Consider the following 12,422-nt stretch of genomic DNA (forward strand, 5'->3'; position numbering starts at 1 on the left):
AAGTTCCTCGAACTTGTACTTTTGATAATAAATTCTAAGTCACAGTCTTAGTTTAATAGTGGTTTCAAATTTTTGCAGAAGGCCAACAATTTCGGTGCAGGGGTTAAGACGTTTGCAACGAACCCAGCTGTCAATTTCGACGGAATTTGATTTCAGAACGTAAATGTGTGTGTATGTGTTTGTGTGGGTGTGTATATGTGTGTGTAGGTGTATTTTGGAAGCTTTATTAAGGGGTTTAGTTCTCATGAGGTGTGAAACTCTCCCAGTAGACAGATGAAATTGTTGCCCTTAATATTATCGATGCAATTCAACATGCACAGGAAGACTTAAACAGCGAGTGAGTTCCTGGCGTTCAACGTTCTGGGACGGAATAACGGAGTGGCGTGATGAGTGCAGATTCTAGAGGGATGGATACAATTATGATGGGAAGAGAATGGACGATTGGTACGGGCGTAACTGTGCTGAAGCAGAATGAATCTAGCGAGGAGCAAATGTCTTTATAAGAGCAGCAGAAAAGACAGAGTTTAACAGCATGCATAAGGTACAGAGCCTGGAACGTTTCGGTAATTGATTTATGCCAGTGACTTGAGTGGTCTGTAGCTGAACGTGCTGCACAGCACCAATCCAGGTGTCATAGCAATGTGCCGACCACGTTTGATCTTTGACAGAAATATCTCCAATAACCCAGTAGAGTGATCTCTAAAATGTTTTCTCTCCAAACGTAGAGAGGTGAGAGGATACAGTAAGCAAGAATTTCAACGGGAAGTTTGCATGCTAGATACGACTGAATGTATTGCTGATGAGAAGAATGGCAACGTTTTTGTCACCAAATTTCTCCAGAGTAAGAATTCATTGTTGAGTAACAAATAATAGCAGACAACCAGTGAATCTGGTTTTGCAGAAAACGTGCTAGTATTAGTCATTAAGAAGAAAGATATTCAAGATGTAAGAAGGTGTCGTTGTTAATGTCTGTCACTCTCATCTTAGAAATAGTAGAAGTTTTGTTTCGTTTCTTGGTGATGGGATTAAATGCTTAGTATTTCGAAAGACAAGTGCATACCCCTGGAAAGATTGGAGTATTCAGTGAGTTTAAGAATATTGGAAGGGACCCCATCAGTGGCATTGCACGTTTGAAGTAACTTGACGTGCAAGTTGGTGGACTTAGAGAAGTGAATACTCGTAGCATGAGAAAGGATTTACCAAGTGTATGAAGGTAAGAATTAGTTGTAAATAGGACAGTGAATATAGAATCCTTTTCTGTGAGCGTACTGCTCACAGAGCTAATTCTGCTCGAAAATGGAGCGACACACGCTTCTGTGAACCTGGTAGAAACCGCTTTAGCAAGGTACCAAAAACATCTGCTGCAATTTTAGGCAAAATAGTACGCTGAGTGGATAATTTCTTTAGAAACGTCGCCTTCATGGGTAAATGCGATTCAGTTATGCTTTGGAGTTTCGCTTGATGCTACATATCTATATGTATGTATGTATGTATGTATGTATGTATGTATGTATGTATGTGTGTATGTATGTATGTATGTATGTATGTATGTACTACGTACGTACGTATGTATGTATATCGACCGGGAATTGACGACGAAGCGAGTAGTCCTATTGTATACCAACCTTGAAATAATAATTGTCTATAAGAGGTAGATAGGTAGACTAAGATAGCTTTACATTTCTGTAATAGAATGAACATAATAGATATACACCATGAGAAATATACACGAAATCCTTGATAGTATAAATTCAGTTCATCTATGAAAGTTGTTCAATCGCTAAGAGTTCAAAGCGACCCATCAGATCTTTGATTCTATGGTTGTGTGTCTTGGCACTTCGCCTTTTGACTGTACGATGTCGATAATATATAAGCATCATAGAAAGTACCAGGACCGATATAATCGATGAACAACTTTAAATGCAAGAAAATGTTGGGTTTTCTCAAAGATTACTCGATAGATAGAATATCTACTACTTATATCAAGCATCAGTGTCTTATTAGATAAAAAGGAAATATCTCGTGTAATCCTCGGTATATTACTATGAATAACATAAAACGAGATGGATGCTGGTGTAGGTTTTTGAATATCGGTTTCCGTATATCCAGTAGAACTAAACAACAACAGCCCAACTTCAAATTGTCGATACTTAATCACTAAAATACAAACAAAGTTTAAAGAATAAAGTAATAATGGAAGATACAGTGTATAGAACACAACTTTATCCAATGAGATGTGACAAAATTCTTCTGTCAGTGTGTAAGCTTGTGGTGGGTTTCATATTAATTTAACAGTTGTCTTTACTTTTAGGTGTGGAAATTTGTTACTAACGTTTATACATATATTTATACCCGAATTATAATCAGAATCCGAGGAAATAGAATAAATACATATATCTGGGATAACTTTATGCAATAGAAATGGATTTACAGACAATCTCTAACAAAATTCTCGAAGTTTCTTCCTAAATTGATAATCTGCTGTAGAGTAATAATAATATATTTGACTCTGTGGGGATATAAAACTGCTACACATGAATCTAACAGCTCGATTTAGTGGGTTTCTTCTGTATTGTATGTAATAGAGAAGACCGCTGATGCAAATGAATTAACAGTGACAGGTTATTACTAGTGACTGCCAAACATTGCAATGTTTGCTGCATGCATGGAGTATAGGAAGAACAAAATTTATGCGATGTCTTAAAGCAACATTGAGCAATACCAAAAGAGAAATAAAACACTTGTCGTAAAGATGTTACAACAGTTCCCAGAGCAATCGCTTCACAAGAAATAATTTCATTAAGGACTTATGTCGTTTTATTACCTCTGCATCTTCCTATAAAGATTGCAGCATTCTCTCTAAATTGATATTAAAACAGAATTCTTTTACAGACAATGTCAGTATAGACACTTGAAATACAATTGGTATATAACACGAAATAGAAATCGTCGTTTTATATTGTAAGCTACACGGTACCGAAATAAAAGTTTTTCCATTTAAATGCGATACAGATCGATGAGTTAATTTTGTTATTCCACTGAAATATTATCAGTTATTCTTACATACTCTCCTGAACATATACACTGAAGATAAACCTCATGATGATATTGATACACATTATATATAATATTCGTTCCAGATACGATATATCTTACTCAGATACTTAGAGCTGGTATACGCTCTCTCTTTTACTCTTTTACTTGTTTCAGTCATTTGACTGCGGCCATGCTGGAGCACCGCCTTTAATCGAGCAACTCGACCCCGGGACTTATTCTTTTGTAAGCCAAGTACTTATTCTATCAGTCTCTTTTGACGAACCGCTAAGTAAAAGGGGACATAAGCACACCAGCATCGGTTGTCAAGCAATGCTAGGGGGACAAACACAGACACACAAACACACACACAGACACACACATATATATATATATACATATATACGACGGGCTTCTTTCAGTTTCCACCTACCAAATCTACTCACAAGGCTTTGGTCGGTCCGAGGCTATAGTAGAAGACACTTGCCCAATGTGCCACGCAGTGAGACTGAACCCAGAACCATGTGGTTGGTAAACAAGCTATTTACCACACAGCCACTCCTGCGGTATGAATATTTATTTTACATAAACTGTAAAATGCCATCCAAAAGGTTTTGTAATAATTAAGTTATTTTAAGGTTGTGGTTTTGTTGAATGGACTATGTGTGCAACAAAATACTTTGCCGTATCTTTTCGGTTGTTTATATTCTGAATTCAAGACATGCCGATGTCGACTTTGTCTTTCACCTTTCTGGAGTTGAAAAAGTACCAGTCAAGTGCAGAGGTGAATATAAATGATTATGCACATCCCCCGTCTAAGATCTGTTTTTTGCAATCCTACTGAATTTATTCAGAATTGATCTTCTCAAAGAGTGATAGACGTAGACTATACAGTGGAATCTTCATATAGCGATCTCATTCTCGCCCACAACATCATAAGCGGAAAGTGTAACCTCTCGAAAGAGCTGTTCTTCACTCCTGCTCCAGAGCGTCGGCTGCGGGGTCATTCCGAAAAGCTCTACCTGCGATTTCATCTCAATCGAAGGAGAGGAGCTTTCTCCGTCCGGGTTGCGGATCCGTGGAACAAGCTGCCAGACGAGATGGTGAAGATGCCGACGACCGCTTTGTTCAAAGCCTCCCTGGACCTTAAGTGGCCTGAACTCTTTACATGAACACCACCCTGTACTTAACTCCATGTCCCCCTAAATGGCCTTGCTATTTGCTTTTGAGCCAAATTAACTAACTAACTAACTAGTATCATAAGGCATTCTGATATGCATTCCTTAACTAAGCTGCTAGAGACCTATTACAACACATTACTCACTGTTCTACTTTACGCGTTAATACTTCTTTAATTTTAAAGTGCAAAATCATTCATTTAAATAAAATTAACACAACACTGTAACGATATCGAACCTAAAATATGTCACATGTAATTAGCACTACAGCTTTGCAAATTTTCACCCGCACGGACGCACACGCACGCACACACACACACACACACACACACACGCACGCACGGACGCACGCACACACACACACACACACACACACACACACATCTAGGATTTATGCTATGCATTTGACGAAAGATCCAGTTAGTGAAACTTCTAAAGTATGATGCAAAAAAACTGTGTCTCGTCAAAATTTTTTATTTCCCTGAAATGACATATCAATTAGTCATAGCAGAAACTTGTAAAATCTTTGGATTTGCTGCTTTTTGTCTTTGACATTCATTTCTAATATAAGAAATACAGGTGGAGAGGAAATTCCAGTTTATTGAAGTTTGTAAAGCAATCGTTAGGTGTAGATTTTTGGCAAGAATTTATGGTATGAGGAAACAGACGAATTAAAGTGCAGATAAGACACTGGATATCAGTTGAGGTGTGGTAGAAGTAGTAACCTGTAACTCGAAGTGCAGACGAAAACAATCATTTCTTAATCAGTGTGTTCAGAAATTTGACACATTACGAGCTATGTCTAGAACAATTAATCAGGCATACTTTTATCGATTATGATAAAACCTTGTTGTGAATAATCTGGCAGAAACGGCCAAGAAGAGATCACATGCGATATATAGATGATTATCCGCCCATAAAACCTGACGTAGATTCTGAACGAAAACCTAGGCAATAGTTTATATGTGTCTGTGGTTGTTAGATTAGATCATAATTGATAGCGGTCTTTCAAATGATTATCAGGAGTTTTGTGTGGGTTTTTGTAAACGTATTGTGACACACAAGGTTGTTGCATAGATGTGTGTAGCTTTACATTTTGGCTGTGAATATCCACATAAAAAATGTATATTGTATACATCCTTGGTACTTATGTGGATTTTTTGCTACCCTGGTAACTATTTATTTTTTCCATGTTATTTGTATACACTGAAAAAATACACATACATTTATATATATATATATATATATATATATATATATATATATATATATATATAGATAGAGAGAGAGAGAGGAGAGAGAGAGAGAGAGAAAGAGAATAGATAGATAGATATATAGATACATACATACATGCATACATACATACATACATACATACATACATACATACATACATACATACATACATACATACATACATACATACATACATAATACATACATACATAGGTTGTATTTCCTTCTCTAAATACAACACACATTTCTTATATGGATATTCATACCTTTGTATTACATGACACGTTTACATAGCTAAAACATACACGGGAAAAAATTCCTGATAATCATTTTGAAAACCGCAATCATATATGTTCTAACCTAACAACCACACGCTTACATATAAGGTATTGATAATTTTTTTCATGCCTATGTGCATGTTCACTTCAGGTTTTACGGGAGGATAATCGTCTATAAACGCTCTCTTAATTTTTTTAGACATAGTGTCTAATGAGTCAAAATACCTAACATGTACACGGATTCAGAACTGCTTGTTTGTGTGAATGTGTGTGTGTGTGTGTGTGTGTGTGTGTGTGTGCGCGTGCGTGTATGTGCATTTGTATGCATGCATGTATGTATGTACTTCAAAGCTTATGCTTCTAATCGTAATAAATTGTGTACGGTTGTTTGAAGGTGCCCTTTAGCCTACAAAAAATTCAAGTATTTTAAATTATCAATGCAAAACTTTTTCATGCATTCAAAATAACTAACTTTTTTTTCGATAAGACATCTATAAATTTACATATACACCGTATTCTATACATATGACTTTTCACGTGCATGAATAGTGTATTTGTTTGCATAAATTCCATAAGTATTCGACGCACTAAAGAAGAGTGTTATTTTATATTACAAATACGCTTACAATTTGTGAGAGGTTTTATCTAGGGAAAAGCAAAACTGTATTTCGCACTCTCATTAAAAATTCTGATGTATCTACAAGTAGCTTTGCTGCTCTCTAGATGAAACATTGTATAAGTAGTGAGTAAACTTTAAAATACATACATACATATGAAGAGACAAAAGAAGTTTGAGATCTGTGACGAGAGACTTCTAATAATCTCTCTCAGACAACACTTGCTAAACAGCAGCAAAATTGAATATATAAACTTATAGCTGGGAAACTGAAAGGAACAATAGTCTACGTGTTGTGAGCTCCACAGGAAACATTCCCTTCCCGCCAAGACTGCCGGACGGACATACGGCAAAGACCGGGATAAAAGATTATGTAAGGGTATGATTTCCAAAGTCATGACGACAACAATAATATCGACATGAATAGAAGACTTTCTTGGACCCGTGACTCTTACATCACATTACAATTCGAGGCTATTCCATTTGAAACCCAAGGACAGAAGATTTCTCCGAAATTCCTAATCAACAAAAGAGACAGTGAAGCTCTTGGTGCTCCAAGATACAATCGAAATTATAGATTGTCGTATTTCTGTGAAATAAATCTCACATGCGATTAGCAGTTGCCCGAAAATGCTCAGTTATTAGCAGCAGTAGTAATCTAGTAGTATTCTCTATTTCCCTCTTTTCTTATAATATTTTCATACTCTATATACGTAATATACTAGCTACGTTTTTCTTTTATTTCCTATCTCCCATTTTCTTGGCTGTCTTCGCCTTTCTCTCCTCTTTCTCTCCGGTCATTATTTCGCTGAATCACAGATACTACATAGAATTATAAATTTTATTATAGATTCTAGTTTGAGAGATTGCGTTAGTGACACGTACCCAACTTTCTGTTTCTTCATTCGCCCACTCGGTTTATTTTTCTCGTGTTTATAGCATCTACTAAGCGTTTATTAGCTGAAATACTTCAATCTTTTTCCTTCGTGTTTTACATCGGTTCTTTCTTTCCTTCATGTTTTACATCGGTCCTTTCTTTCCTTTGTGTCACTATCTAGAAATCAAAAAGCTTTGTATTAGGATGTAATCTAATTAGTTTCCCTTCCTTTTCGCTAACGCAACTTCAAAATTTATCATATATACAACATAACTGCATGGATAACATATACCATATAATTATTGAAGCGGTAAAGTTCAGCAATTAATTTAGAATATCGCTAGATCGAAGTATATAGGTGTTTGTAAAGAAACATTGAAATACAAACACACGTACACTGATATACACATATATGTATACCTACATACAAGCAACCATACATACATGCACACACACACACATCTTTTTTTTTACCACGGCCTAAAATCCCCATAGGAAGGGGTAACCACAACAAGACACACACCAGGCATTCCATTCATTTCCCAGCTCAAAGAAGCGAGCCCCGTCCTATGCTTGGGTCAGGCGTAAAAGCAACCCCCGATATCAGCAGTAAGGCCTGACAGCATATGCTGGTTTACCCCCGCCGAATCATGCTGGTTCCGTACCCCTTTGAGCAACATCAATTCACTCATCCGTCCACACTCTCCAAGCTTTCCTATCACTAATAAGCTCTTGCTTCTTTCACTCCAACACCTCTAACCACCAAAGCTTTCCTCGTTCCATCCATTCACACAAACCGAGGTCTGACTGTAGTTTTGCTGTCTACCACCTCTACCTTCATCACTCTCCTTACCCCCCGCTACTCGTCCATCCTCTCCATGTAGCCAAACCACTATCTATTCTAGTACATAGATCACTCATTCCTGCTCGCCTTCGCACCTCATCATTCCTCATCCTGCCCATACGGTTCACACCAACCATAGTCCTCAAACATCTCATCTCAAACACATCTAGCTGCCTACTTTCCGCTTATCTCATACCCCACGTCTCTGCACTATATAACATTGTCGACACAATCACACCCTCATACACACCTCTTATCGCTTTCATACTCAACCTTTTGTCTCTCAGCATACCTTTCACAACTTCAAGTATCTTACACCCCTCCCTCACTCTATATCCCACCTTCTCAGCCACCACAATTCCCATCCACCGTCACATGTGATCCAAGGTACTTCAAAACACTCACCTCTTCTAACATCTCACCATTTATACACACATCCATCCTACCAGCCATCCCATCTCTCGAACATCTCATCACCTTACTCTTAGCTACATTTACTTTCAGTCTCCTACGCTCACACACTCATCCAAACTCTACCACAAGTCTCCTCAGTTGCTCTTCTGAATCTGCCACCAGTGCTGTATCATCAACAAACATCTCATTTACCTGCCATTTGTCTCCATTTTCTCCCACCATTTGAGTTCCCCTACCAACGTTTCTAGCATTCACATCTCATTACACCATCCATGTATAAATTAAACAGCCACGGAGATATCACACAACCCTGTCTTAACCCCCAGCTTCACGTCAAGGCACACACTTACTTCACTATCCACACTAACACATTCCTTACTTTTTCCTATAGAAACTCTGTACAGCTCTCAAAACTTTACCATCTAGTTCGTACAACCGCAACACTCACCACATTGCATCCCTATCCACACGGTCATATGCCTTCTCTAAGTCCATGAAGGCCTAATATACATTTCTCTCTTTTGCCAAAAACTTTTCACACATCTGCCCTACAACAAATATCTGATCTGCACACACACACACACACACACATAACTACATATATATAATCTTGACTGAAGATTAGAGGCTTCGAATAACCCGTCCGTTTTTTGTGTCGTCTATTTGAATGTTTTGCGTTCTTGTCCCATTTTGTATTTTTATATATATTGATATATATAATATATAATATATATATATATATATATATATATACATGGATGTTTATTAAATATTTGTTATCAATTGTTGCATACATCAGTCACGCAACAAATATATGTTTATGTATGTGAATATGTACGTGTGTGTGTGTTTGTGTGTGTTTGTATGTGTGTGTGTACATACATGCATATAACTTAAATAGCTATTGAACATCAGCCATATTTAAATGGGATATAATATTCGCAGGATTCTCAGCTGGTGTGATCAAATTAAAATTCTTTCGACTGAGAGTAAGGCATGGATCATGGAATCAATGTACCCTGTAAATACTGCATACACAAACACACACACACACAAATAAACACAAAAACACACGCGCGCACACAAGGTATTCAAACGCATAAATTTAGTCAAACATTCGCATCAAAATGTAGCCATACACAAATAAATATATTCGTGCATACTGATGTATACAGACAATCGGATTGTAACCAAATAGATACACACATATATGTGTGCGTGCAATAATGAAGCGATATAAGTGTGTTGCTTTTCGTATGTGTGTCTTTGCAGTTCAGTAAAAGATTCTGTGGTTTCTATAGTGTCAAATACACAACGTAGTCTCATTCGTGCAAGGAACTATCTGCGAACTTTCTATGTCGTACAGTGCCCAAGAGAGCATCACAAGAATTTGGCTTTATTCAGTATGACATATGGAGTTGATAGACTTGCTTATATCCCCATGAGAATTTGCTGCAGGGAAACGTAAATGTTGATTCAGATGACTTTGTTATATTCCATGTCAGCTGAAATATTTATTGTCCTTTTTTTTTTCAAACATTCTCTTTAATCATATATTGTCTTACATTAATGAGAAATGTTGTCTCAAAGCTTTTAGAAAACAGAAAACAATATTTCTCTATGAAACCTCAAGCTTGCAGAAATTAGAAATGCATATATACATGCACAGGTAAACACATGTTCACACACACAAGCACACATACTCACTGGTAAACACTTTAAATATTTAATTGAATATATATTTATATATACAAATATATGTGTGTGTGTATGTATGTGTGTAGATAGATGCATAGATAGATAGATAAATAGATGGATAGATAGATAGATAGATAGATAGATAGATAGATAGATAGATAGATAGATAGATAGATAGATAGATAGTAAGATAGATACGTGAATATGTCTGTGTATGCATGTGCATACATATATGCATACATACAAACATATAACATATTTACATATATATATGTAAGCTTGCATAAATTATATTTTCGATATATGGTATTATAGCACCAATAACAAGAAGACTTAGTGTGTTTGAGTTTGGTATTTTTTAGTGAAAATGTCAATGTTTCACAAAAGACTAACAATTCAAGGAATTAATTGATTGGTTGATTAAATAATTAGTCTATTTTAAAGAAAAACGCAACGTGCGTAATTAATTATATCAACATTCTTTTCTTTTCAAAATATATGTTTCAACACATGACTTTACTTTAAGGTTCTCGTGCGACAAAGCTCGTGGAAAATCGATATATGTGAGTTATATAAGCGTGTGCATGCATGTGTGTATGTATATATGTATGTATGTATGTATCTATATATCCGCGTGTATACCGTTGGCGATTTTTTCCCTCCTTCTTTCTTTCCTTTCCTGAGCGTCCAATAACACTATACTTATTCCACGTTCTCTCGTTGTTATGTTTCTCTTTGTGTTTTCATGTTTGGATTAACGATATATATATATATATCTTTATATATATATATATATATATATATATATATATAATATATATATATATATATATATATATATATATTTTACTAAGCCCTTTTATATAATGTAATAATTTGAATTTGCCTTAAATGGTCCCTTTGCATACTATATATATATATATATTATACTCCCTCACCTTACTTAGCGGTCATTCTCATAGCTCTTTTGCCTTAATAACGGTCAATCACTCAGTAATTTCCCTTTGTTTAACAATCAATTTCATAGCATTTGTTTGATGGCTCGAAAACTGAAGAGATGCCGGGGTGGGTTGCCGACATGGGATGCCGGTGTGGGTTTCCACCACGGCATCCGAAACTCAGAGCTTTATCATGGCTACCGAATAATTGTCACACACACACACACACACATACATAATATATATATATATATATATATATATATATATATATATATATATATAATATATTATTTTACTTATTTCAGTCATTTGACAACGGCCATAGTGGAGCACACACACACACATATATATATATATATAATATATATATATAGTGTAAAGTCTCCTTTTGTTCACTCATGACCAAGAGAGTGCATGTTGAACGTTCCCCTCCGAGGATGGAATACTGGGCAAGGCTATTTTCAGAAGACTAGATGTCGTGCATGTATATTAGCTTCACCTCTCTATGCTACCGATGTTGCCCAAACGAAGCGCAAAGGTGGTGACTGAGTGAATTGGAGTAACGTAAAATAGAGTGTCATGTTCAAGAACACAGCATACAACCTGATCCATGAATCGAACTCACAACCTCACGATTGAATGCTAGACGCCCAAACCACTGGGCCATGGTAAGAGTTAGTGTAGCACTGCAGTGTGTTGACATTCACCATGCATACATACATACATATATGTGTTATATTATAGCACTAATAAAAGCTGATCTAGTGTGTTTCAGCTTTGTATTTGTTACTGAAAATTCTGTGTGTGTGAGTGTGTGTATTTACGTTTCTGTGCGTGTGTGTGTGTGTATGTGTGTGTACATCATGTAGTCGAAAGCTATGCCGGTGCTTTAATCTTCTTTTCTCTTTTTGCTCCTTTTTCTGATTCTCTGACAATGTCACTCGTTTTACCTTTTTCTCTTTTTGCTGTACACTTCACTATACCCTACTTGTCATGGTAATTTTATGCACGCGCGTGCGGATGTTTTTATATTCTTTCGACTATATTCTGAATTTTTGCCTACATGCTGTAACCTCTCACATTGCCCAAATATACGTCTCTGATTTCTCTCATTTCCTTTGTGCTATTTTAGCTACCTACCTATCTACATCCATTCATATATACATAGATACACACACAATCATAAACGCACACAAATACATATATATTTATATATACATATGTATACATATATGTATGTAGGTAAGTATCTATGTATATATATATATATATATATATATATATATATATATATATATATATGTACG

This window comes from Octopus sinensis, linkage group LG2 (assembly GCF_006345805.1).
Source record: "Octopus sinensis linkage group LG2, ASM634580v1, whole genome shotgun sequence".
Classification (NCBI taxonomy): domain Eukaryota; kingdom Metazoa; phylum Mollusca; class Cephalopoda; order Octopoda; family Octopodidae; genus Octopus; species Octopus sinensis.